Consider the following 26079-nt stretch of genomic DNA (forward strand, 5'->3'; position numbering starts at 1 on the left):
CCTTCAGTCTGTCCCTGCTACTAATCTTTCTTAATGCACATTGAGCATGACACCCTTCTGCTTGCAAAGCTTTACAGGTTGGCCACCACCTGAGAATGAAGTCCAGACTTAGCACAGCAAAGAATTTCCTGAGTCCTTCCCTGCCACACCCTCTGTACAGCCCACATTCTAACAAACTCAACTCTTGCTTCTCCCTGTTCAATAAATCACTCTTTGGGGCCTTTGCTCAGGCTGCCTGGAGAGCATTTACTTGCTCTTCATGCCCAATCTCATCTTCGCTGTTTAAGTTTCTCTGGTCTTTCACAATTGAGTTAAGTTTTTCTTTTTCTCTGCTCCAATATAACCTAGTATAGGTAGGCAGCTCTGAAAACAAGATAAATAAGTGTTTGAGAGTTAACCTAATAACTGAGATCAACATGCCAAAGACACTTTATTTTTTTATTTTATTTTTAGTATTTTTTTTAAGATTTTCCTTTTTTTTTTTTTTTTTTTGATGGCCATTTTTAAAGTCCTTATTGAATTTGTTACAATATTGCTTCTGTTTTATGTTTTGCTTTTTTGGCCATGAGGCATGTGGCATCTTAGCTCCCCAACCAGGAATCAAACCCACACTCCCTACATTGGAAGGCGAAGTCTTAACCACTGGACTGCCAGAGAAGTCCCTGCCAAAGACACTTTAGAGGTAACATTTCTCCAGTCAGAATCACGAAGTGCTACAGTGGTGGTTCTCATCCCCAGAGAGGCATTTTAAAAAATTCGTTGGATGTTTTTTGTCATAACCATGATTGAACATACGGTCACTTCTGCTATAATGCTTGTTTTGAAACCATAAATTTATTCCAAGGAAATCAATATATTAGGGAACACATTTAGCATAAGGTGAATGGCACGTTTGCTTTTTGCAAAATTTCATCAGTGGGAAAGCTAAGATAAGGTAAACAACTGCATCCAGATGAATCCAGATGCATGAGAATACACAAAATACACACACACACACACACACACACACACTCTTCAAACATCTACCAGCTACCTCAGTTTACCATGTATGTTATCCTACAAAGTTATGTTTTATTGTTCTTTGGCATTTGTGAATATATATATAGACACGGACAAAACACTTTTTCAACATCACAAGTCTGTTTAAGCATTCTGGTTCAAAACTCCGTGTAGTACTTACAAAAGAGAAACCACTTGAGGATCCTAATGGAAATTGTCAATTATCCTATTGGTGCTAATAGTGTCAGGTTTAGTGGTTTCCAACATCCCTGCAATTTCCAAAGTCTTCAGTTGCCAGATGAAACTCCCACTGCGGATGAGAAAGCTGGAAAAGAATTTCCAGCAATAATACATAAGTGAATTAAAGCAGAAGGTTATACATTGGATCAAATTTTCAGTTTTGATGAAATAGATATCTGTTATAAACACATGCCGTGAAAGACCTGAATCTCAGATTCAAAAACATGCACTGGGATTAAAGGCTGAGAAAGAGCTCTGAAAGGATAATGAGTCATACCTCTCTGCATCTGGTGTTACAATTCAGAAAACCCTCCTTCTGCTACCTCACCATCATTTTCAAGTTGCAGCCCTTCCCGTGCCCACTTGCCCAAACAAACTCCAGGTCTTTTGCAAGGTAAAGTGCCATATTTATCCTAGATTTTTTTCCTTTTCCTTTTTCTTTTTTTTTTTTTGGCTGCGCCACGCAGCATGTGGGATCTTATTTCATGACCAGGGATCGAACCTGTGCCCCCTGCATTGGAAGCGCGGAGTCCTAACCACTGGACCGCCGGGGAAGTCCCCTATCCTAGATTTTTATGCACTTATTACCATTGAACGTATATAAAATTGTGCTACCCTTTTTATTAGGTTTCTGTCTTTTTTTAAACACGTTGATGACAAAATTTAGCCCATTTCTCCGTATCATAAGCCCTGTGGTTCTTAACTGCAGAATTTTGCATAGTAAGTGTTTTTTAAGGAGTGTGTATGTCATGTTAAAGTAGAACTGGCTGTACCACTGATACCTAGTGTGCAGATGCTAGGAATGGTAGATGTTGCCTGTGTGGGAAAACCCCCACATTTTATGTTGGACACTCTGCTTCCCAGTGTCCCTTTTGGCATAAGCATAGATGAAAAACTATATATAATTATCGGAGCCTAGAACCCAACTCAGTTTTACATATAGACTAAAAATGTTTTTGAGTAGTTTATTATTAAACTGAATTTTCAAGAAATGTCATTACCATGTAAATTAAGAGGGGATATTTTTCTCAAGAATTGTTCATCATCTGGGGAAGGCAGTCTCCTGATTGCAATGCCAATTAGGATTTTTTTAGTCACCAAAAAAGAAAAAAAAAAAAAACCCACACAAAAATGTAATAAACAAAACCCCACTGTCATCCGTCTGCTTTTATAAGTGTCATTTTCATAGTGAGTCTGCCTGTTTCTGCAAAGATCTGATTACTTCATTACATCTTCTAGTGTACTCATTCTATACTATTGAAAATACATATTGTAAATGAAATTCCTCTAACAGATTTAGAGCATCATGTTGTAGTACCCACGCTTTTATTTTCTGTATTCTAGTATTTTGACATCTGCGGTCTTGCTGATCCTGCTAGGACTGCCCTCCTCTTACTGTTGTTGATATGTTTTGAATTCTCATATTTGCATAGCTATAGTCCGCTCTGTCCAGTGAAAGATTCTTGAAATTGAATTTTACTTTCTTTAGACTTAGGTAAACATAATACCTACAGAGTGACTGGCACATAGAAGGTGCTGAATGAGTTATGTATATAAAGCTGTAAGGTTATCAATCATGAAAATTTTCATTATTGGGGAGGCAGAATAAAGTATTGAATATGAACTTGTACTCCAAGGTTAGATGGTTCTGAGATCAAGACCCCACTTTGCCACTTATAAGCTGTATGTCCTCGACTTCTTTAAACCTTAGTATTAACACCTCTGTAAACTGAGAATAAATATATTACTTATTTGGAGGTCCATCATTATTTTAACATGTGAAGTATTTAATGAAAGGCATAGTTCCATAAGCCCTTGGTAAAATGTAATTTCCATTACTATTATTATTTCTGTTTTGATTATTGTTCTTAATCTTTTTATTCTCCATCTAATAAGCTGAATTAAAACTAATACGCTGAATTGCTTGTACCTGTCATGAAAGCTATTTCCCTTAACTTTGGCATATGTGTAATGCAGAAAGTAAGAATCTGATCATTTGGATCTTGTATCTAGCGTGTCAAATATTCAAGAATAACTCCAGGGTGCCTCACCTCTACCGGACTTTATCAATTCCCATCTTTGGGAAAAAAATGGCTTTCTCCACCCCCACTTCCCTCATGAGAATGTTTTAATGAAAGGAATTTTGTCCATATCATCTCAAGGGTTTTCACTAAAAGGGTTAGCCACATGGGTAAGGAAGGATAATATTATGTTATGACTTTATATTATCTTAACTAAATGGGAAAACATCAGGTATGGTTTTCAGAGGAAATTTAATGACTAGAAGACTCAAATGGTTCTTGCAAAGGCAAATCATTTAGCTGTCATTTATTATAAGTGTTTTCCACCAATCTCTAGCCCCTTTTTTTCTTCACTTGTTTTCTCCTTTCGGTTGTAAGGTCATAAAAATAAACCATAATAAACTCCATAAATTTCCAATTATAGGATTACCTATAATTTAGGTTATTACAGAATAATGTTAATGATGGCACAAAGCCTTCTAAAATTAACACAAATGTACCTACCAAGAACACAGTTTTGAAACTTTGAGGTTCATGTACAGTCCTCACTGGAGGAGCACATACCTGTAGACTCACTAATTTTGATTTCTGCTGTTGTCCTCAATTCCAGCGCCAACTTCTCTGTGTTATGTGCATTAAAGTTTATTGTAGGCTCAACAAAAAGTTTACAGTTTGATGCCAGCATTTATTAGTGGTGTTACAAATCAATTCCAAAAAAAAAAAAAAAAAAATGTTGGAAACACAATAGTCAGCACAAGCACAATCCAATAATTTGTGAGCAGTGTTGGCCACTTTCCACGGAGGAGTGCCTGGGGAGAATGGAGGGGAAACTTCACAGCTAAGTAGTCACTGGTCTTTTCACTTATTGGCTTTTAAATAGTGCAATATATTTTAGAGATTTCCCCAGGTAAAGCAGGGGTGAAAAGGGCCTCAAAACATGGAAAAAGTAGAATACTCATCTCTATAATGTTCAATAAAATAATTCATTTCTGATATATGATGAGAAGAATCATGGCCACGTGAGTTTGAAAAAACTCACCATAATATTAAGGCTTTTGGCGATTTTCTCATAGCTGGGAAATTTGTGATTTAAATCACCTAATTTAGTTCTTTGCTCCTTTTTCTTTTCAATGTTTTTTTCTTTGTTTTATTCTAAAGCAACTATGTATGTATTATACATTCTTTAATAAGAGATAATAGATTAAATGGAAATGCCAATGATTTATGATGATTTCTTCTTTGACATATGTAATTTAACCCTCTTGGTTATTTGAGATTCTATTGCATTCAATTACTTAAAAAATATTTTCATGTGTAACTGTACGTGTGACTTTATAATGCATTTCATTTGGAAAATGAGGCATCACCTAAAGTAGTATCTTTTTTAAAAATTCCCAGAACAGTAAATGATAATTGCTAAAGCGTGCATTCATTTCAACTCAATTCCAAAACCTTGCTACATGTTCAGCCCTAAACTAGGTGCTACATGGAATACAAAAGAATTCTACTTTAGACCATGTAGGTGACACTATGCAGTCTCTGAGCATGAATAGTTACATTATTTGCTCATGTACAAAAACATACACCTTGGGACTGAATATGAATCTTTAAAAATAGAACTTGGGATATTAACAAATGATAGCTCAGATTTTCCTGCTAAAAGAATAAAATGAACAAAATAAACAAACAGATTTTAAAAGACAAATCCACTGGGATAATATGAGGAAACTGGGTGGAATAAGAAATAATCAAGGACCCAATTTTCAGCCTGGGTGTTCAGAAGAGGGAATGTTAATGCTTCAGCAACAATCATGTAAGATAGCTTTTTAAAAATAATTCAGTATAACAAATACCAATGTCAAGATAATTGCTGAAAAGCAAAGACGTCTGAAAATATTTGCTAAGCTAACTACAATTCTTCTTTTAAAAACCTCAAGAATGAATTTGTAAATCTAAGAAAAATGGGGACATTTAATCTTTATGTAAACCCCTAAAAATGAGTTCTGATTCATTTACAAGGAGCCAGTAAATTTATAGTGCTGGCCTTTCAGGGAGGTGCATAAGCCCCTAGGTTTCTATAGATGGGCATGAAGTGGTGGTCTTGGCGGGGGTGGCAGTCATCTTCTGGGGTACATGGCAACAGACAGCAGGGCACTAGTTTCTGGAAAGATCTAAGTAGAAAAAGAAGTAGAAAGACCCCACTCCCAGGAAACTAGAGTACCTCCTGAGCACCACAGTATAGATTCATGTGCTCAGAAAAGAGAAATTAAGAGGGAAGTTTGAGAATCAAATAGACCCATGTTCCAATCCAGACATATGATTTGGAGAAGTTACTATACCTCTCTAGTTTTAGTTATCTAGGCAGTAAAATATAGAAAACTGCAGTACATATTCTGTATACTACTTTTGAGAATTTAATATGGTGCTTGGCATATAATAAACGTTGCCCCCCAAAATACAGCTTGTGTACTAAAGTTGTTCTAATGTTGTGCTGATAGAACTAAGGAAAAGGTCGAAGACAAAGGTTAGGGCAAGGCTAAATGTGGCAGGGGGATGTTAATGGCTCCAAAGAAAAAAGGATGGAAGGGCAAGAAGAGCTGGTGAGCACAGCAGGTGACCACAGGAGCCAGTAGGGACTGGGTGAAGGAGATGCAAGGGTACCAGGAATGTCTTCAAATCATTAAGAATTGTGTTTGGATGGATATGTCTGCCTTTTTCCCTCCCCTGAGGACAGTGTCCATAGCTTTCACTGGCTTCTCAAAGGAATATGTAACTTAACTAAAAAGAGGAAACGCTGGGAGAGCATTTTCCTCTCTTCATGATTAAAGCACTGCAGTGGAAGACCAATTCATTCTCTTATTTTTAGGGGGCTTCTTTCCTGCCACAGCCAACTCATTTAAGTAAAACAAATAGGTGCATGGATCTGCACAGCATGTTCATGGCTACTGAGTATGAACTTGGGCTTCTCTCTGCACGAAGTGCAATCAGCTGAAGGTGTGACTGAGATGAAGAGATAGGCTTTGGCATTTACAGAAGAAAGATTGTCTGAGATTCAAAATCTGTGGTTCCATTTTGTGATCATGGTACTACTGAATCTTTTATCAGATTTAAAATTCTTTGCATTCGTGAGTACATAGCATTCTTGCCAGGTAAAGCTACTTTAATTTGGTGAACTCAGGCCTGGAGTGTATTTTATTTCTAAATTTATTACTTTTCTCAAATTTATTCAGTTCAAGAGGTTGTAAAGTGGATGCCGATGCCTCTTATAAGGTAAAGATGTTGTTTACTTTGGCCAGCTTCAAACGTTTTTGGAAGGAGCTGGGTGTCAATAAATACAAATATAGTTGCACTGACTTCAATTTGGTAGAAAGAAATTTGGTTCTGATACTATGAACTGCAGTTTTTAGCTCATGACCCCACTCCTCAGCTGTAATTCTACAAAAATTTTCCATTAAGGGCAGAGCACATTAATTTTATCTTTGAGCTAATACGTACACTTTACTGAAGTATTTCATACGTTTTAAAAATTGTTATTGTTTTTTAGACTATCAGATGTAAAAATATATGAAGTCTATTCAAACATGGAATAACTCAGATTGTTGCTGCTTATAATCCTTTTCTTTTCAGTGAGATCATTCAAGTTTTGTTTCTCCCCAAATACGAGATCTCAACGAGCTTAAGCAACCAGGGGTGAAATCACATCAAGTCATCTGGCTCAGGATTAAATTTAGACAATATTTCTTAGTAACTATTTTGGCTGAAATTCATACAGAATAACATCCTAATAGCTATTAATATGGTGAAAAGTTCACTATCATCTATCAGAATGCATAGCACCCAAAGAAGATTCACTATCGTACATTTTCATTAAATTAGCACCTTTGACCCAAAAATTCCAATACAAGAATTAACAAGAATAAAGACATTTTTGCATCAAACCAAAAAGTCCATGACATACCAGATCCATCTATGTCCCTTCATACATACATGGTCAATAACTTTGTTTCCTTTTCATTACAACATTGGTTTTTTTTTTTTTTTACATTAATATGTTTTATTTGGGAAGATTGTTCATATATATTTAAAGGTTTCTAGTTAATAAAATTCTATTTATTCTGACAGGAAGCTCAAACAAGTCTTTTTAAAAATTTTCTATGCTTTATTGAGAAAAGGAACATTGACATCAAAAACGTGTCACCACAAATCCAAATCAAGTCTCATATCTGTAATGTTATTCGTGATGACTAAGGTGATTATTGATGAGCCTGGCACAGTGTAAGATCTGAAAGTCTTTCTGAACCACCAAGAAATGATTAAATTATTGAGATACAGAGGATATAATGTGAAATCAGAAGAGCTGTTTTAGACTACTGACTGGTCCACTTACTGACAGATCCTTTGTGCACTTTCCCCAGTCTCCCCTAATATTAAAATTTTACAAAAAATGGCACATTATCATCACCAGAATATTTGCATTGAACTTATTCACTTACCCAGTATTACTTGTTCTCATTTATGTGTGTGTGCATTTAGCTGCATACAGTTTTATCCACTACCACAAGGATCTCTTCTGTTGCCCTTTTATTATCAAAGCTACCTTCCTCGGCCCCTCCCCCATCACTAAGCTGTTCTCCATTTCCAAGTTTTGTCATTTCTAAAATGTTATACAAAATGGAGTCATACAGTTTGCAACATTTTAGGTTTGGCTTTTTTTCACTTAGCATAATTCCCCAGAGATTCACTCCAGTGACTGCTTGTATCAATAGTTCATTCTCTTTTATTTCTGAGTCGTATTCCGCGGTGTTGATGGAATAGCATTTGCTAAACCATTCATCTGATGAAGAACATCTGGATTGATTTCAGTTTTGCATTTTTGTGAATAAAGCTGCTATGAACACTCATGTACAGGTTTTTATGCAAATGTTTTCATTCCTCTGGGTTAAATGCTCAGGAGTGCAATTGCTACACCACATGATAATTGCGAAACTTTTTCCAGAGTGGCTGTACTATTTTACATTCTAATGTGCAGTGTATGAGTGGTCCAGTTCCTCCACATTGTCACCAACATTTGATATTATCACTATTTAAAAAACTTTATCCATTCTGACATCCATGTAGTGATGTCTTATTGTGGTTTTAGTTTGCATTTTCTTGATGGCCAAAGAGGTTCAGCATCTTTTTTTTTTTTTTTTTTTGGCGGTACGCGGGCCTCTCACTGCTGCGGCCTCTCCCGTTGCGGAGCACAGGCTCCGGACGCGCAGGCTCAGCGGCCATGGCTCACGGGCCCAGCCGCTCCACGGCATGTGGGATCTTCCCGGACCGGGGCACGAACCCGTGTCCCCTTCATCAGCAGGCGGACTCTCAACCACTGCGCCACCAGGGAAGGCCTGTTCAGCATCTTTTAATGTGCTTATGTACCATCTGTATATCTTTCTGGGGGAATTGTTGCTTCATCTCTTTTGCCTATTTTCTATTTTAATTGTGTGTTCTTTCCTGTTGAGTTTTGGGAATACTTTTATATGCTACACATTAGTCCTGTGTTGGACATCTGATTTACAAATAATTTCTTCCAGCCTGTAGTTTATCATTTAATCTACTTAACACAGTCTTTTGCTAAGAAGATGTTTTAAATTTAGGATAAAGTCTAATTTATCAAGTTTCCCTTTTATCGATTGTGCTATTGGTGTCAAGTCTAACCCTTCCTTTGTTTTGCTCTAGATCCTTAAGATTTTATCCTATTTTTTCCTAAAAATTTTATAGTTTTACATTTTATATTTAAACCCACATAATTAGCCAAATTTGAGTTAATTTTTGTATCAAGAGTGAGGATTAGGTCAAGCTTCATTTTTTTTTGCTTGTGGTTGTCCAATTGCTGCAGCACCATTTGTTAAGAAAACTGTGCTTGCTCCACTGAAGTGCTTTTGCACTTCCATCAAAATTAAGTTACATTTGCGTGGGTTTATTTCTGGGTTCCCCTTTTCATTCCAGTGGTCTATATGTCTGTTCCTCCAATACTACACTATCGTGAGTACTGTAGCTATAAAGTTTGACTTTTTTGGTGAGAGTAATTTTAATCATTTCATTCTTCTTTTTCAAGATTATCTTAGCTCTGGTAGAGTCTATGAATTGCCATATAAATTTTAGGATAACTTGACCATGTCTATAAAATATCCTGCTGGGATTTTGATAGGAATTGCGTTAAATCTACAGGCCAATCTGAGGAGAATGGCCATCTTTACTACATTTAGTCTTCTAATTCATGAGTGTAACATGAGCATGCATGTCTCTCTATTTATTTAGGTCTTATTTTATTTATTTTATTAAGATTTTGTAATTTTCAGCATACAGATCCTGCACATGTTTCCTCAACTATATACCTAAGTATTTTTTTTTCTTTGGAATGATTATAAATGGTGTTAGGCTTTCGATTTCAGTTTCTGCAATGTTTACTTTTAGTATACAGAAATGTGATTAAATTTTGTATGTTGCTCTTGTATTCTATGACATGACTGAATGCACTTATTAGTTCTATGAGTTTATGTGTAAATTCCTTGGGATTTTCTATGTAGCTAATCATGTCGTCTTTAAATAGAGATAATTTTATTTCTTCCTTTCGCACTGGCATGCCTTTTATTTCTTTTTCTTTCCTTACTGCACTGGGTAGAGTTTATAGCATTATGTTGAATAGCAATGGTAAGAGGAAACATCCTTGTCTTATTCCTGATCTTAGGGGGAAATCAATCAGTCTTTTACCAGTAAATCTAATGGGTATATTCAACTGACATGTTCTTGAACAAATCAAATCATCAAATTGTATTCTGACTCATTTTTGCATCTGTAAAAATAGGGAGAATCATAGAAAATATGCCTCTGAAATCTGTTTCTAGATAAACCAGTGATGGTGTGAAAAATGTAAACTAGCAAATGAGGGAGTTATTTTGGCAAAGACTCTCATGAGATTTTGAACCAGAGATTTCTTCAAGTTCACCAAATCAATAAACACTCCGAATATCTCACCATGTGACTTTAGGCTTTAGACATTTCAGTCTTCTCCTTGTCAATTTCCTATTCTATAATTCAGCTTTTTAAAATGGATCTCCAAAGATTCTTCCAGTTTTCTTTAACTCTGTGTTTTGTAAGCTCTATTCTGGGCATTAGGTCAGATACAACGATTGAGACTGTTCCATACGTGTTTAAAATGTAGTTACAGACATAAGATCTATACATGTAAAAATATTATTCAAGATATATTATTAGAATCAAATTGTGGTCAAATATATGAATGAAAGCTTGCTAACTCCATGAGAGTAAAGACTGAGGAGTTGATTTTAATGCACTATTTATCCCCAGTGTCTAGAGTAGAGGCTCAATGAACATTTGCTGAATTAATAATGGGTAGCACAGTAGAATTATAAAAGTTACGTTTGATATGGTGCAATTTCCAATGAACAAAGAAGCATAGCTAACTAATCAAAATGGATGCCGGTTGGTATGCTGTACCAATGTGCACCCTTGATATGATCCATGGGTGCAGATCCAGGAGAGGGAGGAGTTGTTGGGTGGCTAGAAGAGGTGCCACTGGAGCTGGGCTTCAAAGATTTGTAGATTTCAAGTGGGGCGGGGGGGAAGGGGGGATGGCATTTAACTAGGGGAAATTATTTGAGTAAAAGCACCAAGGTTAGAGTTCTGGAGAAAGCAGAACAATCTGGTTTAACTGGAGAATAGGAAAAGGAATTTTTAAACGTAGTTTGGCATCCAGATATTGGAGGGTCTGATACTTATTATTTTTTTACTGTTATCTAAATATTCGTGTACTTTTCCTGCTTCAAAACAATAATAACAATAAAACAAAAACCTCTGAATGTATTTTTTGATCATCTTCCTTTTCATTATTATTAGGTTAATTTTTAGAAGTTCAGTTTTAAAAACCATTAACCATTTAATAAAAAGTGGAATAATGGCTCAAAATGTAGAAATTATTTATTATAGCAATACTTAAATGTTCTTATAAAATCAAATGAAACCTATTACCAATATTAAAAATCTGAAGGAAAGACATTGGCATATCTTGACCATGTTATTCTTAGAGCGTGTATAACCTATATTGGTTATCTCTTTCTATAGGAGGAAATGAAAACAGCTAGTAAAGTTTTATGTGGTGTGAGTAATAAAGAGATTGGGAGGGTCACTTTATGTGCTTATAAATAAATCATCTTAAGACTCCTTCATATGTTTTACAGTCCTCCTCGACCCTGTTTTGATCTAGAAGGCATTGAAGAGAAAAGCAAGTGGGAGCCATTATTTTGTTTCATAGAAGAAAGGGCTAATAAATGTTAAATCCAGGACTTGGCCTCTCTTCTTTTTTTATATTTTCCCAGCACTATCAACTGGGACACAGACTGTCTTCTATCAGAATCTGGAAAAGTGAGACTTAATCACTGATTTTAAAAAATATCTAAAGGAAAAATTATTATTATAGAAACAGACAAAAACACACATTTCACTATTTGATTTGAACCTGGAATCTTATCATATACATTGTATATACTTGCAAAGAAAGCCTGTGATAAGCGAGGCACCAAAATGTTTTTCTCGCTTAAGCAATACACAGGAGATCTCAAAACTGCACTATTGTGTTTTCTTCCACCCAATAGCACAATTGTTTCTTTCTAGGAAAATCAAAAGATAAAGGGTTGCCTCTAAATGATGAAAATGCAAATATGGCATTCAGTCTTATTGTAACCTAAGTTCCTTTCTTTCTCTTAAATTGGGAAGGTTTGACCCACCAAAATAATACAACGCATTCACCTTAAGAATTGCTTTCGTGCCTTTAAAACGTTAATCGATCATTTCCTAACTAATCCAACTTTTCCCTCTGAAGGGCCATTGCAATTATTGGAGGGGAACACAAAAGCGTTTGGAATCCTCCTTTTCTTTAGTTTTAAAAGATGCTAATCTCAATGGTAATCTCCATAGGCCAATTTGTTACACGGAAAATTAGTTTAATACTTGGGGAGTAGAACTTAAATTAATTAGTTCAGTGCCAACGTCATTGTGGTGTTTGACTAATTGCAGTCATTTTCCCTTTTAAATCCTTTTCTTATCTCCTGTATCTTTCCAAAGCCCTTTAGCATTCTGTGATTTTTTTTTACTATTATTTCATTCTTTCTTGTATCCTTATATCTGCTACGTGATCACTTATACTGCTTTTCGTGTCATTATTTTTTAATTTAGTAACATTTTTATTTAATCAAATAAATCCCAAATATTACCATTTCAAGATGTAATCCGCATACAAATGAATAATATATTTTATATTGATTTTTACTGAGTGTTCACAAACCAGTGTTTAATTTACTTACAGCACATCTTGATTTCAAAGTTAAATTTTATCAGATTATTTGATCTGTATTTAGATGTTACAAGATTGACAGTTGAAAAAGAGATTCACATGCCCAAGTTGTTCCAAATATACCTTAAAAATTTTCAGTAACTGAATCAAATATCAGTTTTTAAAATTAAATATACACTAATGAAAATTAAATTAAAAAATCCCTTTCTTTTTATTGTAATAGAGCTGCTGTAAGATTTGCGTATAGGTTTCTGTGTTAACATAATGTTTCATTCTTCTAGGGTAAGTATCCAAGAGTGAGAATTTTGATTTCTTAACGCTGAGGCATTTCAGGATTAGGTTTTGTTTTGATTACCTAGGCTACTAAGGCATTAAAGCCACCTCAATCTAATGACCTTTTTAATTTGACAATTCAGTTAGATTATTTTGGCATCATCTACATTTCATTCTAAGATCTCTTGACCTTTTAAACTGCTTTCTAAAAATTCGTACATATTAAGGTTCTTTCTTTGATCTGTAAAGTTCCAAGGGTTTTAATAAATGCATGGCATCATATGCCCACCACTACAGTATCATAAGAAATAGTTTCACTGCCTTAAATAAATCCTCTGTGCTTCACCTACCCTATCCAAACCCAACCACTGATCTGTTTGCTGTCTCTGTAATTTTGCCATTTCCAGAATACCATATAATTGAGATCATAAAGTATGTAACCATTTCAGACGGGCTTCATTTACTTAGCCATATGTATTTAAGATTCCTCCAAGTCTTTTTGTGGCTTGAGAGCATGTTGCTTTTTACCATCAAGTGAGACTTCATTGTATGGATGTACTATACTTTGTTTTTCCGTTCATCTGTTGAAGAGCAACTTGGTCACTTCTAGTTTTTGGCAATTATGAATAAAAATGCTATAAACATTTGGATGAAGGTTCTTGTGTGGACATTAGTTTTTAAATCAGTTGGGTAAATCGGGAGTACAATTGCTGGATCATATGGTAAGACTGTTTAGCTTTGCAAGAAATTGCCAAATGGTCTTCAAAAGTACCACTTTGCATTCCTAGCAGAAATTAACAAGAGCTCCTATTGCTCTGCATCCTCCCTGACAATTGGTATTGTCAGCTTTTTGGATGTGAGGGTAAAGTCTTAATCCAACATGACCGCTGTCCTTATAAGAAGAGGGAGAGGCACTCGGAATGCATGCACACAGAGAAAAGACCATGTGAGGTCACAGCGAGAAGGCAGCCATTTGCTAGCCAAGGGGAGCGGCTTCAGGAGAATGCAAACCTACCAACGCTTATTCTCGGGCTTCCAGCTCCAGAACTGTGAGTAAACAACTTTCTGCATTTAAGCCATCCAGTCTGCGGTATTTTGCTTTGGCAGCCCTAGCAAGCTAACATACTAGGTTTCATATGTTTTCTTCTAGAAGCTTTATAGTTTTTAATTTGATATTTAGGATTATGATCCATTTTGAGTAAATTTCTGGGACAGGTGTAAGGTCCATGTCTGAGCCAAGAAGTATAGATACTACAAGATGTCATTTTTATTCAGGAGCTTGGGGAGCGTCAAGTCATATAAATTCCTACTCTAAAATCTTCACATCTAACTTTCCAGGATTCACATTTTCTTACATAGACCCGTCTCCTCTTGGTTTCTTCAGTTAAGTCAAAACTACGTGTTCCTCTTTGCCCATGTATTTTTGCTTGTTAGTATATTTCTTGAGCTGTTTTCATATTCTTTCTTTCCTTTCTGTGAATTTTTTTTTTTAAATTTGGAACACCGAGTTGTAAAGATGTATGTATTTGCCTGACAATGATACCACAGTTAAGTTGAGAAGGGTGACTCAATAGCTTGTATTTGTTTGTAAAATTAAATTAATCCTGGATAAGAAAACAAACAAAAATACAGATGTAGAACTGTACCCACACCAATTATTGGAAAGACTCCTTTTTCTATTGGATTTTGCTCTTGCACCTTTGTCAAAGATCAGTTGACTTTTTGTGTGGGTATTATTATTTTAATATTTAAGTGAATTTGAATTAAAATTTAAAACTAAGTATTATCTGCAATTATGGTAATAATCCACCTAGCTCAATATTAACTGTAAGGCTATAAACGGATCTGTATAACTTACTGAATTATTTATCTCCAGCTTGATTTTTTTTTCATAGATGAGTTCAGACTGATCTATTCCTTGAAGAGAATACTTCAATTTAAGGAAAATACCAATTATTTTGATTGGCATTTGGGCAGGCTGGCTCCAGGCCAGAATTTTGCATGTGATCTTCCAGGTCCAACCATAGGCAATTACAAAGTCCTTAGCTGAGAGACCCCACATCAGACCGGGTGCACAGGCAGTGCACGCCAAAGGGGGTTGCAGTTAAAGACTCCACCCCAGTCGGACTCCACACGTCCCAGTCCTGCTTCCTGCACTTACCACACGTGCATACTTTTGCCAATGCAAAACTTTAACATGTTACAGTTGCTTTGATCACATTTTATCCTTTCTTCTTGTTTCTTTGATTCTCTACATTCCATCTGGTTATGTAAACATTCTCATGGTTTTAAATTTTCATTTTCTTCACGTTGGGGTGAGGAAACTGGTGGCATACCTATTTTCAGAGATGTATTTCATCTGAGTGTAATGGAACTAACACTAGATACATTTAAAGCATAGACTCTATAATTTCACTTTTATTTATTTTCGGGATCTCAAGTCTAGTTCCTTGTAGCTATGAAGTATTGCATCTATTTGCAATCCTCAAAAGATTCTATGGAATTTTAAGCCAAATTTACTTGGAGAATATTTTTTCCTAATGCTTCAGTAGATTCACACAACAGCTGCTGATTCTCCTTCAAACAGTTTGATAACATGAAGATCTGGAAAAAGTACTACTCAGGGCTCCTGTAACCAGGTCTGGAGTTTGCCACTTGTAATTGAAACGTAAGGCACCACAGATTATTTTATAAGTAGTAATTCCATCTCCATCACTGCGTAAAATCAACTACTTAAAAAGCTATCATATGTATTTATCCAGCTGACACCTGCACACATGAATACACAATATTTCAGAATGGAAACATATTTGCAAATTCATTACAGGACACATCTTCTCTCTCATATTAAATTCCACGACAGAAATCATAGTAGATAAAAGGGTAACAGACTCTATCCTACCTATAATGCATGCATTCAAGTTTATCAAATGAGACTCTAAATTATCATAACTTAGAATTTTAAATACTTGAATATAAAATAGCTTCAGCTAATACTTTCTTAAAATGTTAATTACACATATATATACACAATGCACACACATATGTATTCATTTTTTAACTAAATGCTATTCTATATTAAAAGTATAAGGTCTCTCCTGGGGCAATCTGAATCTTACTACAAAGAGAGTATAGAATGCAATTGATATGGATCTGTGTGGTCATTAATGGAGCTGCTATCTGTTGGTAAGTTTGGTTTCAAAAAGTAATGTGTGTCCTTGCCTTTATGGAATTCACAAACCAGTAAGAGAGACATATAAAGAAAGTTACTGGAAGAGAAAAAGTAAGTATGAATAGAGGTAGGTGCACTGTTTCAGTTAAATATAGAAAGGATGAGTCAGAATGAGTCTGTCTGGAAAAGTCAGAAGAACTCACAGAAGAGGAGATCACTGAGCTGAATAATGAAGGAAAGTAGAAGCTTTGTAACTAAATAGAGAAAGAAAGGGGGTATTTTAGGAAGAAAGTATATATTGTGTAAAGTCATGACATTACGAAAGACTAAGATCTGTTTGACAGAAGGTAAGTAGTTTGGTATAGTTGTAACATAGGATTCAAGTGAGAAAGAAGAGCCTCTCTTACTGAGGATGAAATAAAGTTCCAATGAAAATAAAGGTAATTGGAATATCATACCATCGAGCACTTAAAACAAAATTTTAGGATTTTGAGGAGTTTCTGCTTGTTTGGTTTTGGTTTTGCTAATTAAACTGAAATATCTAATTCAGTCATTAAGCAAGTGTTCACTGAGAAAAGCCTGAGAGAGAGTACAAATAAAGTATATGCAACACACCTGAAAAAGGAATTTCATTAACGATCTCTACCTATATGATTGACAACTACCTTAATTAACATATTTTCAGTGTGAAAATGATATCGGGGATATCTGACTATATAACGGACCCATCCAAAGGAAAAGGCCTGTAGGTATGCATGTTTGAGGGTATCCCATCAAAATAATGAGGAAATCTCAACAAGATTGTCCTTAAGAAAAGTCAACCACTCAGGAAGCTACAGCCACCAGGGTGGACCTTTTACTCTGCCTTTTAGTGCATCACTGTTAAAAATGAAAGTACAACCGAGGATCACCAGACATTTAAGAAAGGTTTTAACATGAAAGGGACCCAAACAAATAAGTAGGAGAAAATCTTCAGAGGAAACAGAGAGAATGCATAGAGTAGTAGAAAACTTCAAAAATGAGCTACTGGGGGCCCCACTTCCTGTGTGGTGCCCAAGTAATTTCCTACTAGACTGGACTTCCTGTAGATTAGGTCTGTAAACTCTGGACAACATATGAGAAACAACTACCTCAAGACACTAACGAATGAAGAAAAGTAGGTAGATTCTGGAAGGGAGATGACATTAGGAAGAAGACCCCCCCCTGCCTTTTAAAATGGCTTTTAGCCTAAGAGCAGCCTGAAGTTGTCACCACATTGAGTGACTAACACTAAGCAAGAAAACATGTGGCCAGAAGAGAGGACAGAGTTTGGAGCTATCAGAGGCTCTGGAGAGGGAAGGGGAAATCCTAAAAAAGGTGAGAGCAAGGGAGAGGGATCTCCAACTGCTATGTTTAAGCTTTGCAAAAGATACCTGGTTGACCCTTATGCATGCACATGTGAAACAGAATCCAAGCAGCACAGAGTCCAGTATGAGATCAACCAAGTTAACTACCTGCAAAACAAAATTTGACACTATTTGAAGGAATAAGGCAGAACCTAGGCTTTCTAAATCATAGAGTTCATGATAATGAGGATATAATACAACATTACTCAGCAAAGAAGAATAGGAAAATATGACCCATTCTCAAAAGAACATAGAGACTCCACCCATTAATGACCCAGGTGTTGGAAACAGTATACAGGATCTTAAAATGGATTTTTATAACTATGCTGAATGAGCAAAGTGTACTCATAATAAATGAAAAGCTAGAATAAAACTAAATGAAAATTTTAGAATTTAAAATACAATATTTGAAATTAAAATTTACTGAGTAGATTTAGCCAAATGGAGGTAGCAGAAGAAAAGATAAGTAACCTTGAAGATAAAGCAGTAGAATCTGTCTAATCTGAAGAAGTAGAAGGAAAAGAGAAGAGAAAAAAGGGTGAGCACCCCAGGGATCTGTGAGGCAATACTGAAATGTCTAATATACATGTATAACTGAAGGAGAACAGACTGAGAGAAGAAACATGTGAAAAATAATGGCTATTACTTCTGCACCTGGCTAATATGAATGACCCAACCATTCCGCTCCTAGGTGTTTACCCAAGAAAGATGAAAAGATTGTACATGAATGTTTATAGCACCTTTCTTTGTAAGGGCCCCGAAGAGGAAACAATCTAGATGTTCTTCAACAGGTGAATGCATAAACATAATGTGGTATATCCATACAATAAAATACTACTCAGCAATGAAAATGGGCTGTTGATATATACAGCAACATATGAATCACAAAATAGTTACACTGACTGAAAGTAGCTAGACAAAAAGATGGACACATTGTATAAATTCATTTACATAAAACTCTAGGAAATGCAAAGTAATGTATAGTGTTGGAAAGGAGATCAATGAGCTTGTGAATGAGATGGAAGGTGGGAGAAATTATAAAGAGAAGAGAACTTTCTAGGGTAATAGATATGTTCATTATTTTGATTGTGTGGTGGTTTCCTGAGCATGTATGTCAAAGTGTATCTAAATGTACACTTAAATATGTGCTGATTAGGGTATGCCAATTATACTTCATTAGGCTGCTTTAAAATAAGCAGGGAACACAAATGTGAAAAGTTAAAATAAAACCAAACTTTGGCTCATCACAATAAAATTACTGAATACTAAAAATAAAGAGAAAATCTTGAAAGCATCCAGAGAAAAACAACATACTCTAATAGGTGAACAAGGTCATGGGACAACATACTTAGAGTTTTGATAGACCAGAAAAAAAATCTGAAAACCCAAATTTCTATATTCAGCAAAAACAAAGAAGGCTAAATAAAGGCAACTTCAGATAAGGAAAAGAGAATTCGTCGTCAGCAGATATGCCCTTTGAGAAATGCTAACGGGAATTCTTCAGGCCGAGGGGAAATAATACTGTGTCGAAATTCAAACTTCAGGTAGGAATTAAGAGCACTGGAAATAAAGAGAGTTTTTTCATAAGGCTAAAAGGGTCAGTTCGTCGGGAAGACATAATATTCATAAGTGTTTTTCTCTCAGAACAGCTTCAAAATTAATAAAATAATGATAGAACTGAAAGGAGCAATAAATGGTTCTGCAGTCATAGTTGAAGAATTTTTAGCACTTTTTCAGCAGTTGATAGGACTAGATAAAGAAAATCAGTGAAGACATAGACGGATATGAAAAAATTACCAACCACCTTGACCTAAATGATGTTTATAGAACACCACATTCAGCAACTACAGAATATACACTCTTTTCAAGCACACATGATATATTCACTATGATAGATCATACACTGGAAGATGCAACAAGTCTTAATAAGTGTAAAAAATTGAAGCATACAAGATACATTTTCTGAGCATAACAATTAAACTAGAAATCAATAATGATGCAAACATCAGGGAAAAATCACTGAAATCATTTAAAGCCCCTCTATTTTCTTTAGCAAAGAAATCAGAAAAGACTTTGAACTGAATAATCAGCATAAAACCATAAAGCTTTTGAAGGGAAACATAGGATATAATATCTTTGTGATTTGTGGGGAAGCAAAGTTCTAAAATCTGAAGCAATAACCATAATAGAAAAAACTGAAAAGTTAGACTTGTCACAATTAAAAACCAATTAACAAAAGGCAGCATTAATAAATTGAATGGGCATGCCACAGATTCGAAGAACATATATATTGCAAAACACATATCTGACAAAGGACTGGGATGCAGGGTATAGGAAAAACTCCAACTCAGTAATAGAAAGACAGCTCAATAAAAATGAGCAAAGAATTGAACATACACATCAACACACACGTGATACAAGCACATGAAAATGTTCTCAACATCATTAGTTGTCATATTAAGACTACATAGACATACCACAACACACACATCAGAATGACTAAAATTAGAAACGCTGTCGATACCAAATTTTGGTAAGGATGTGCAGCAACTGGAAAACTCACATATTGCTGGTGGGAATGTAAAATATGACAGCTATTTTAGCAAAAGATCTAGCATTTTTTAGTAAAATACATGTATACTAACCTACGATCCAGACAAAAAAATGTATATACTATGCTGTTTTATTTTTATGAAGTTCTAAAACAGTCAAAATCAATCAATGATGGAAAAAAAAACTTGGACAGTGGTTCTTCTGAAGTGGTTTTAGGATTGGTGATTAGGAAGGGATATAAAGGATCTTTCTGGGATGATAATGATGTTCTATCATGATAGGCTTTGCATTATATTTACAAGTATTTGCATATTTTAGAGCTCAGCAACATTTGTGCATTTGATTGTATGTAAATTTTACATCAAAGGAAAAAAATCTTAAATATTGAACTCTGTGGCAAGAATGCTTACACTGAATACAGTTGTCTGCAATTTACTCTAAGATGCATAAAACCATATGGTACATCAAAGTAAAAATAAATACATGAAAGAGGAAGGGTAATAAAATATTAATCCAAGAATCTAGGTGATGGGTATATTGGCATTTACTCTAAAATTCTTTGAGTTTTGCTATATATTTCAAAATTTTGCTTAAAATTTTTTTCAGAATCTAAAGTGCTATAACCAACATCTTTAGAGACAGCGTAGCATTTGGGTACACTGGGCCTGCAGGATGCCAGGGCTGGAAGGGTCTGTGCTGGCAGCCAAGACTATATTAGGGATCTTGGAAGCGTTGCCAACATTTACGACATTCAAGAAGCCACTAACCAACTCCTGGATGTGAACTTTCATGACAACCAGAGATCTATTCAAGTGACAGAAAGTGGCCTCAGAGTGAACATGAGCATCTCCAAGTCACTATTAGAGCGACTGTACCCACTGGTTTTGAACAAACAGGGGCAGATGAAGTGAGAAAGAAATTCAGGTCATTGTGCAAAATCAGCAGAGACCAGGCAAGATATATTTTGACGTTTCAATGGAAAGTCTGGCTCAGGTTCATTGTCTGAGATCAGTTGATAACTTACTTGTGGTTGTTCAGGAGTTTAAAGATTCTAATTCAAAGGGGGAAAAAAAGGAAGTTCTAAAGGATTTTGAAGAATTGACTGGGAAACTCCTGCACTCCGATCCTTTGAAAGTATGGAAAATTGACACCAGTTTCAAGAAAGAAAAAAGGTGTAAAAAGATAAATCAGAATTCACGTAAAAGGAAGATGGATAATGGACAAGGAGACAAAATAGTTGAGAGAGATGTTAAAAAAAGAGTTCACTAACAATGCCTTAAGTTCAAAAGAAGAAATTGATTCTCAAGTGCTGAAGTTTAGAGTCACACGCAACAGGGTAGAAGAGAAACATTGCTTTACTGCACTAGAGACCACAAGAGATTTGGGGGGTGCTGTTCAAGATTATTTCAAGTGGAAGGCTGACATGACCAACTTTGATGTGGGTGTTCTTTTGAATATCCATGATAATGAAATCACTGTGGGTATTGCATTGATAGAAGAGTCTCCACCAAAGAAATCTCACACATTTTGGATTTGCAACTCTCAGATCTTCTCTTGCCTATGGGATGTTCCAGCTCTCTTCCCCTCACCCTACTGATATAATAGTTGATCTGATGTATGGACGAGAGACAAAACAATAGAGAGGGCGACTGAATGATCTCACTGTTATTATGTTGTTGGTAATAATAATCCAATAATCCAGTGGCTATGATTGGAGCAGCGATTACATCTAATTTTTATTGACAAAGAGCCAAATTAAATAAGGCAAACTAAAAAAAGAAAAAGAAAAGGAAGGCAAACTACCCTGGGGCTTGCCCAAAGATGCTGTTCAATGGGATGTCTGCAAACTGGCTCTGGATATATTGTAATGTTATTTTGAAAAAGGATGGACTCCAAGAAGAGAAATTGGAACCTTTATCCAGCTTGCCTACACTACACGAATTAGTGGAAGGTACATCAGAAATAAATTAAACATATATGAGGCATTGATTGAAGCCAGGGAAGCAAAAAGTCGTACAGGGAAATGTTTCCTTCATCAACGACTACATGGCTCAGCTGTGATTATTATATGACAGTATTAATGTCAAATTGAATTATTAACCAAAAATGACTACACTAGGTGAATGGAGGAATGGGTATATAGAGAATGAAATCCTCATGTTTCATAGTGTGAAGTCAATACATATTAATATTGAAAGAATCAAAAACAGTAATATGTGTTATAATTCAGGAATATGATAGTAAATACCAGAAGAAAGTGGCTTGAACAGCTCTTCTCTGGGAAACACAAGTCAGAGGTGAGGAAGAGACCAGAAGACAGCTTTTTAAAAAAATGTACGATAAGCTGTGTAAAGTTATTTGACTTTAAGTAAACAAATAAGAAAGTAAAATTTAACATGCAATGATGTTAAAGAATGGTATCACTCAGATGACTCTTTGTTGAGAAAATTCATTCCTCCAGCTCTAATTCTTATTATAAAATATAAGAATCTTAATGTTTTTCTCCATGGGAATAGGTATGGAAAAGTTAAGCTTGTTAACCAGAAGTTTATGAGTATAAACTTTAGTGAAGCAATGTACATTTTCCAGTGAATTTATGTATTTATTTATCTATTTTGGCATATGAGAAAACTCAGTGATGTTTTCTAGACCTCTCTGCACTCAAGAAATTTACCGAGTACTGGAAATATGAAAAGTACCAAAATCAAAACGGGAGCAATTTTTATAGAATATTGAATTTACTTAGAAGAAATTTACTTAGAAGAAATAGAATATTGAATTTACTTAGAAGAAGAAACTTGCTTTATTGTATTCTGTATAGATCTAACAAAATATGTCACAGACGTAAGTTGATACAGATTGATTTCCATAAAACACAGCTTTGAGGAGGTCACTCCAAGCTCAAAAACATAACTTCTGTCTTATCACCTACAAAATAAAGCCTGAATTTCTTGACATTTAATGCTTTCCATGCTCCACCCGTAAAACGTATTTCCTAGGTAATTTACTGCCGTTCTCCTTTGTGTACCCTTCAGGAGAGTCAAAATGAGATTCCAGCAGTGCCTCATAATCAATCCTTTATTTATTGTCTCTATGACTGTTTGTTTGTTTGTTTTTTGTTTTCCGTTGACTGCTCGGCATCCTCTTCCCTCATCTCTAAAATTCTGTTTATCTTAAAAATCATTATTTTATCCTAAGAGTATTTATATATTAAATTTGCGTAATTTAGTTTAGTTTAAATATATTTATGCTTACAATTATTTATCTTAAAAATTATTTTCTTAAGAATTAAAAATAAATTCTTTTACCTTAAAAATCAACTCTTAACCTCATCTCTTTCTAGCTATTATCTGATCTAGATTCTATCTTTTACAGATATGTTTCTTGAAAGGACTTAAAAATGTATTTTAGATTTAATTAGGTCTTTGGCTACCTTAGCCAAAGCAATGTCAGTGGAGTGCTGGAAAGTTACAGAGATAACTGTAGATATCTCATAGAGATAAGAACTCAGAGAAAGCAAATAGAGATCTTTCTAGGCTAGCTGTGAGCAAACATTTTTCTTTTGAATTTATATTATATATAAATTATTCCATAATATATACATAATAATATATATAATATATACATAATATATATAATATATATATATATTATTCCATAATATATTACATATATTATGAGAAAGAAGGAAATTCTGCCGTTTGTAGCAACATGGATGGACCTTAATGGCATTATGCTAAGTGAAATAAGCCAGACAGAGAAAGACAAATACTGCATGATGTCACTGATATGTGGAATCTAAAAAAAAGAAAAAAAAAGTCAAACTCACAGAAACGAGAGTAGAATGGTAGTTGCCAGAGGCAAAGGTGTGGGGAAATAGGGAGAGGTTGCTAAAAGGGTACAAACTTTTATTTATAAGATAAAGCCTGAGGGTCTAATGTAAATTATGATGACTGTGGTTGACAACACTGTATTGTATAATTGAAATTTGCTAAGAGAATAGCAAAAAAAAAAAAAAAAAAAAAAGAGGTGATGGGTGTGTTAATTTACTAGATGGGAGGAATCATTTCACAATGTATACGTACATCAAATCATCAGAATGTTTGCTTTAGATATCTTACAACTTTATTTGTCAATTGTACCTCAGTAAAGCTGAAAAAAGAATAAAGGGGCCAGGAAATACAATGTTTTTGTATATCTAGAATAACAGTGAAAGCAGATATTTCTGAATCATGAATGCTGTGTGGTAGGAAAACTATAGAATAAGCGGTCGGTTGATATGTCCACCATATAGATCCGATGTGTTTTGGTAAGACTTTTTTCTCTTCATTTTTAAAGTAGAGTAACACTTTCCCTCCTCCCCTGAGAAACTGTAAGTGAGGTCAAAAGTTTTGTCAAGTAAACTGTGGGGTTGCAAAATCATATTGCAGACAAACATTTCCAGTCTTCCAGTTATGCTGTGAAAAAAGAAAGTGACTCATTAGATGTGTGAGAAATTGTGAGATGACCAGCAGGATACACGCTTTTCTCTGCATGAGAAAGTCCAGAATGGCCATGAGGTAATCACTTCCTCCTTCTGCGCCCAGAAGAGAACTGAACTTGGCCTGTCTTGTTTGAGAACAGACACTGTGCAGAGGAAGGGCGCTAATTGTTTATCATGTTGTATCCCAAATTCATATTATTGTGGGGCGTTCCTGCCAGGCTTGCCATATGGGTTATGTGGTGAACCTCAATCAGTTTATTTCAATTGAAATAAAGTGTATGGCACGACTGCTGAGTAAAAATGTTGCGATGTGTGTGTGGCCTGAAAGGGTAGTCAGAGAATCATGACAACACGTGACATCATAGCAGAATAAGTGGTGTCTTACAGACTGGGACCTAAGGTTCCATTCCTGTGCAGAGTCAGATTCTGAGATGTCATTCCTCACAGCCTGAACATCCTCAGACACTCACACTGCCTAGTCTAGGGGAAGAGAAAGCTTTTTGCAGTATTTTGCTCAGAATGCCTCTTTCAACCTAAAAAAAGCTGAGGGGCCTATATGGTGAGCAGGAAGCCGGGTGGCTAAAGCACGAAGTGTGTGGACAGAGAGGGAGGGAAGAGGCATATGCCAGGGAGCAGCCAGCCAGTGCTCTGGCCACGTTCCACGTGGGGAGGATGAAGGCGTCTGCGTTTCTTTCTTCCCTTCTTGTGTCTGTCAGCTTCCCTAACTCACCATCTTCTAACATCCTTGCTCCCAGCCTGTATAAACGCTCGGCTGGCCCACAGTGGACAACAGCTATTTTGCTTGTATCCTGGGGCACAAGGAGGCTTCTACGTAAAATTCATTTATCATTAGAATCATTAAACTTGAGAAGCAGTGCTGTGATGTCGCCAATGTTAGATTGTCCGGGCTGGGGATCGAAGGGAAGATCGTTTTTTAAATATTCATAGACAATACAAAAACAAATATACAATATGCATTACTCTAATTGATTTATCACATGATTATGTAGCGTACGCTGTGTGTCAGATACAGTACTAAGTTTGTTTTTTTGTTTTTTTTGCGGTACGCGGGCTTTTCACCGTTGTGGCCTCTCCCGTTGTGGAGCACAGGCTCCAGACGTGCAGGCTCAGCGGCCACGGCTCACGGGCCCAGCCGCTCCGTGGCATGTGGGATCCTCCCGGACCGGGGCACGAACCTGGGTCCCCTGCATCGGCAGGCGGACTCTCAACCACTGCGCCACCAGGGAAGCCAGTACTAAGTATTTTTATAAATAGTAACTCATTGACTTCTTATACTAGTCCTACAGGTTAGGTTCTATTATTTACATACGTGTCCTACAGATGAAGAAATTGAGGCTCAGGGAGATGAAGTAAATTGCCCAAGGTCACACAGCTAGTAAGAAACTAGTTGGGGGCTTCCCTGGTGGCGCAGTGGTTGAGAGTCCGCCTGCCAATGCAGGGGACCCAGGTTCGTGCCCCGGTCCGGGAGGATCCCACATGCCGCGGGGCGGCTGGGCCCGTGAGCCGTGGCCGCGGAGCCTGCGCGTCCGGAGCCTGTGCTCCGCAACGGGAGAGGCCACAGCAGTGAGAGGCCCGCGTAC

The 26079-nt window shown here is 36.0% G+C and overlaps 1 pseudogene; it reads left to right on the forward strand.

The window, feature by feature from the left end:
• The window catches only part of LOC103088511 (THUMP domain-containing protein 3 pseudogene), a 26528-nt pseudogene extending 4588 nt beyond the window's left edge, over positions 1–21940 (forward strand).
• Positions 21941–26079: the final 4139 nt, after the last annotated feature.

This window comes from Lipotes vexillifer, unplaced genomic scaffold (genome assembly GCF_000442215.2).
Source record: "Lipotes vexillifer unplaced genomic scaffold, Lipotes_vexillifer_v1.1 scaffold815, whole genome shotgun sequence".
In the NCBI taxonomy this organism is placed as follows: Eukaryota; Metazoa; Chordata; class Mammalia; order Artiodactyla; family Lipotidae; genus Lipotes; species Lipotes vexillifer.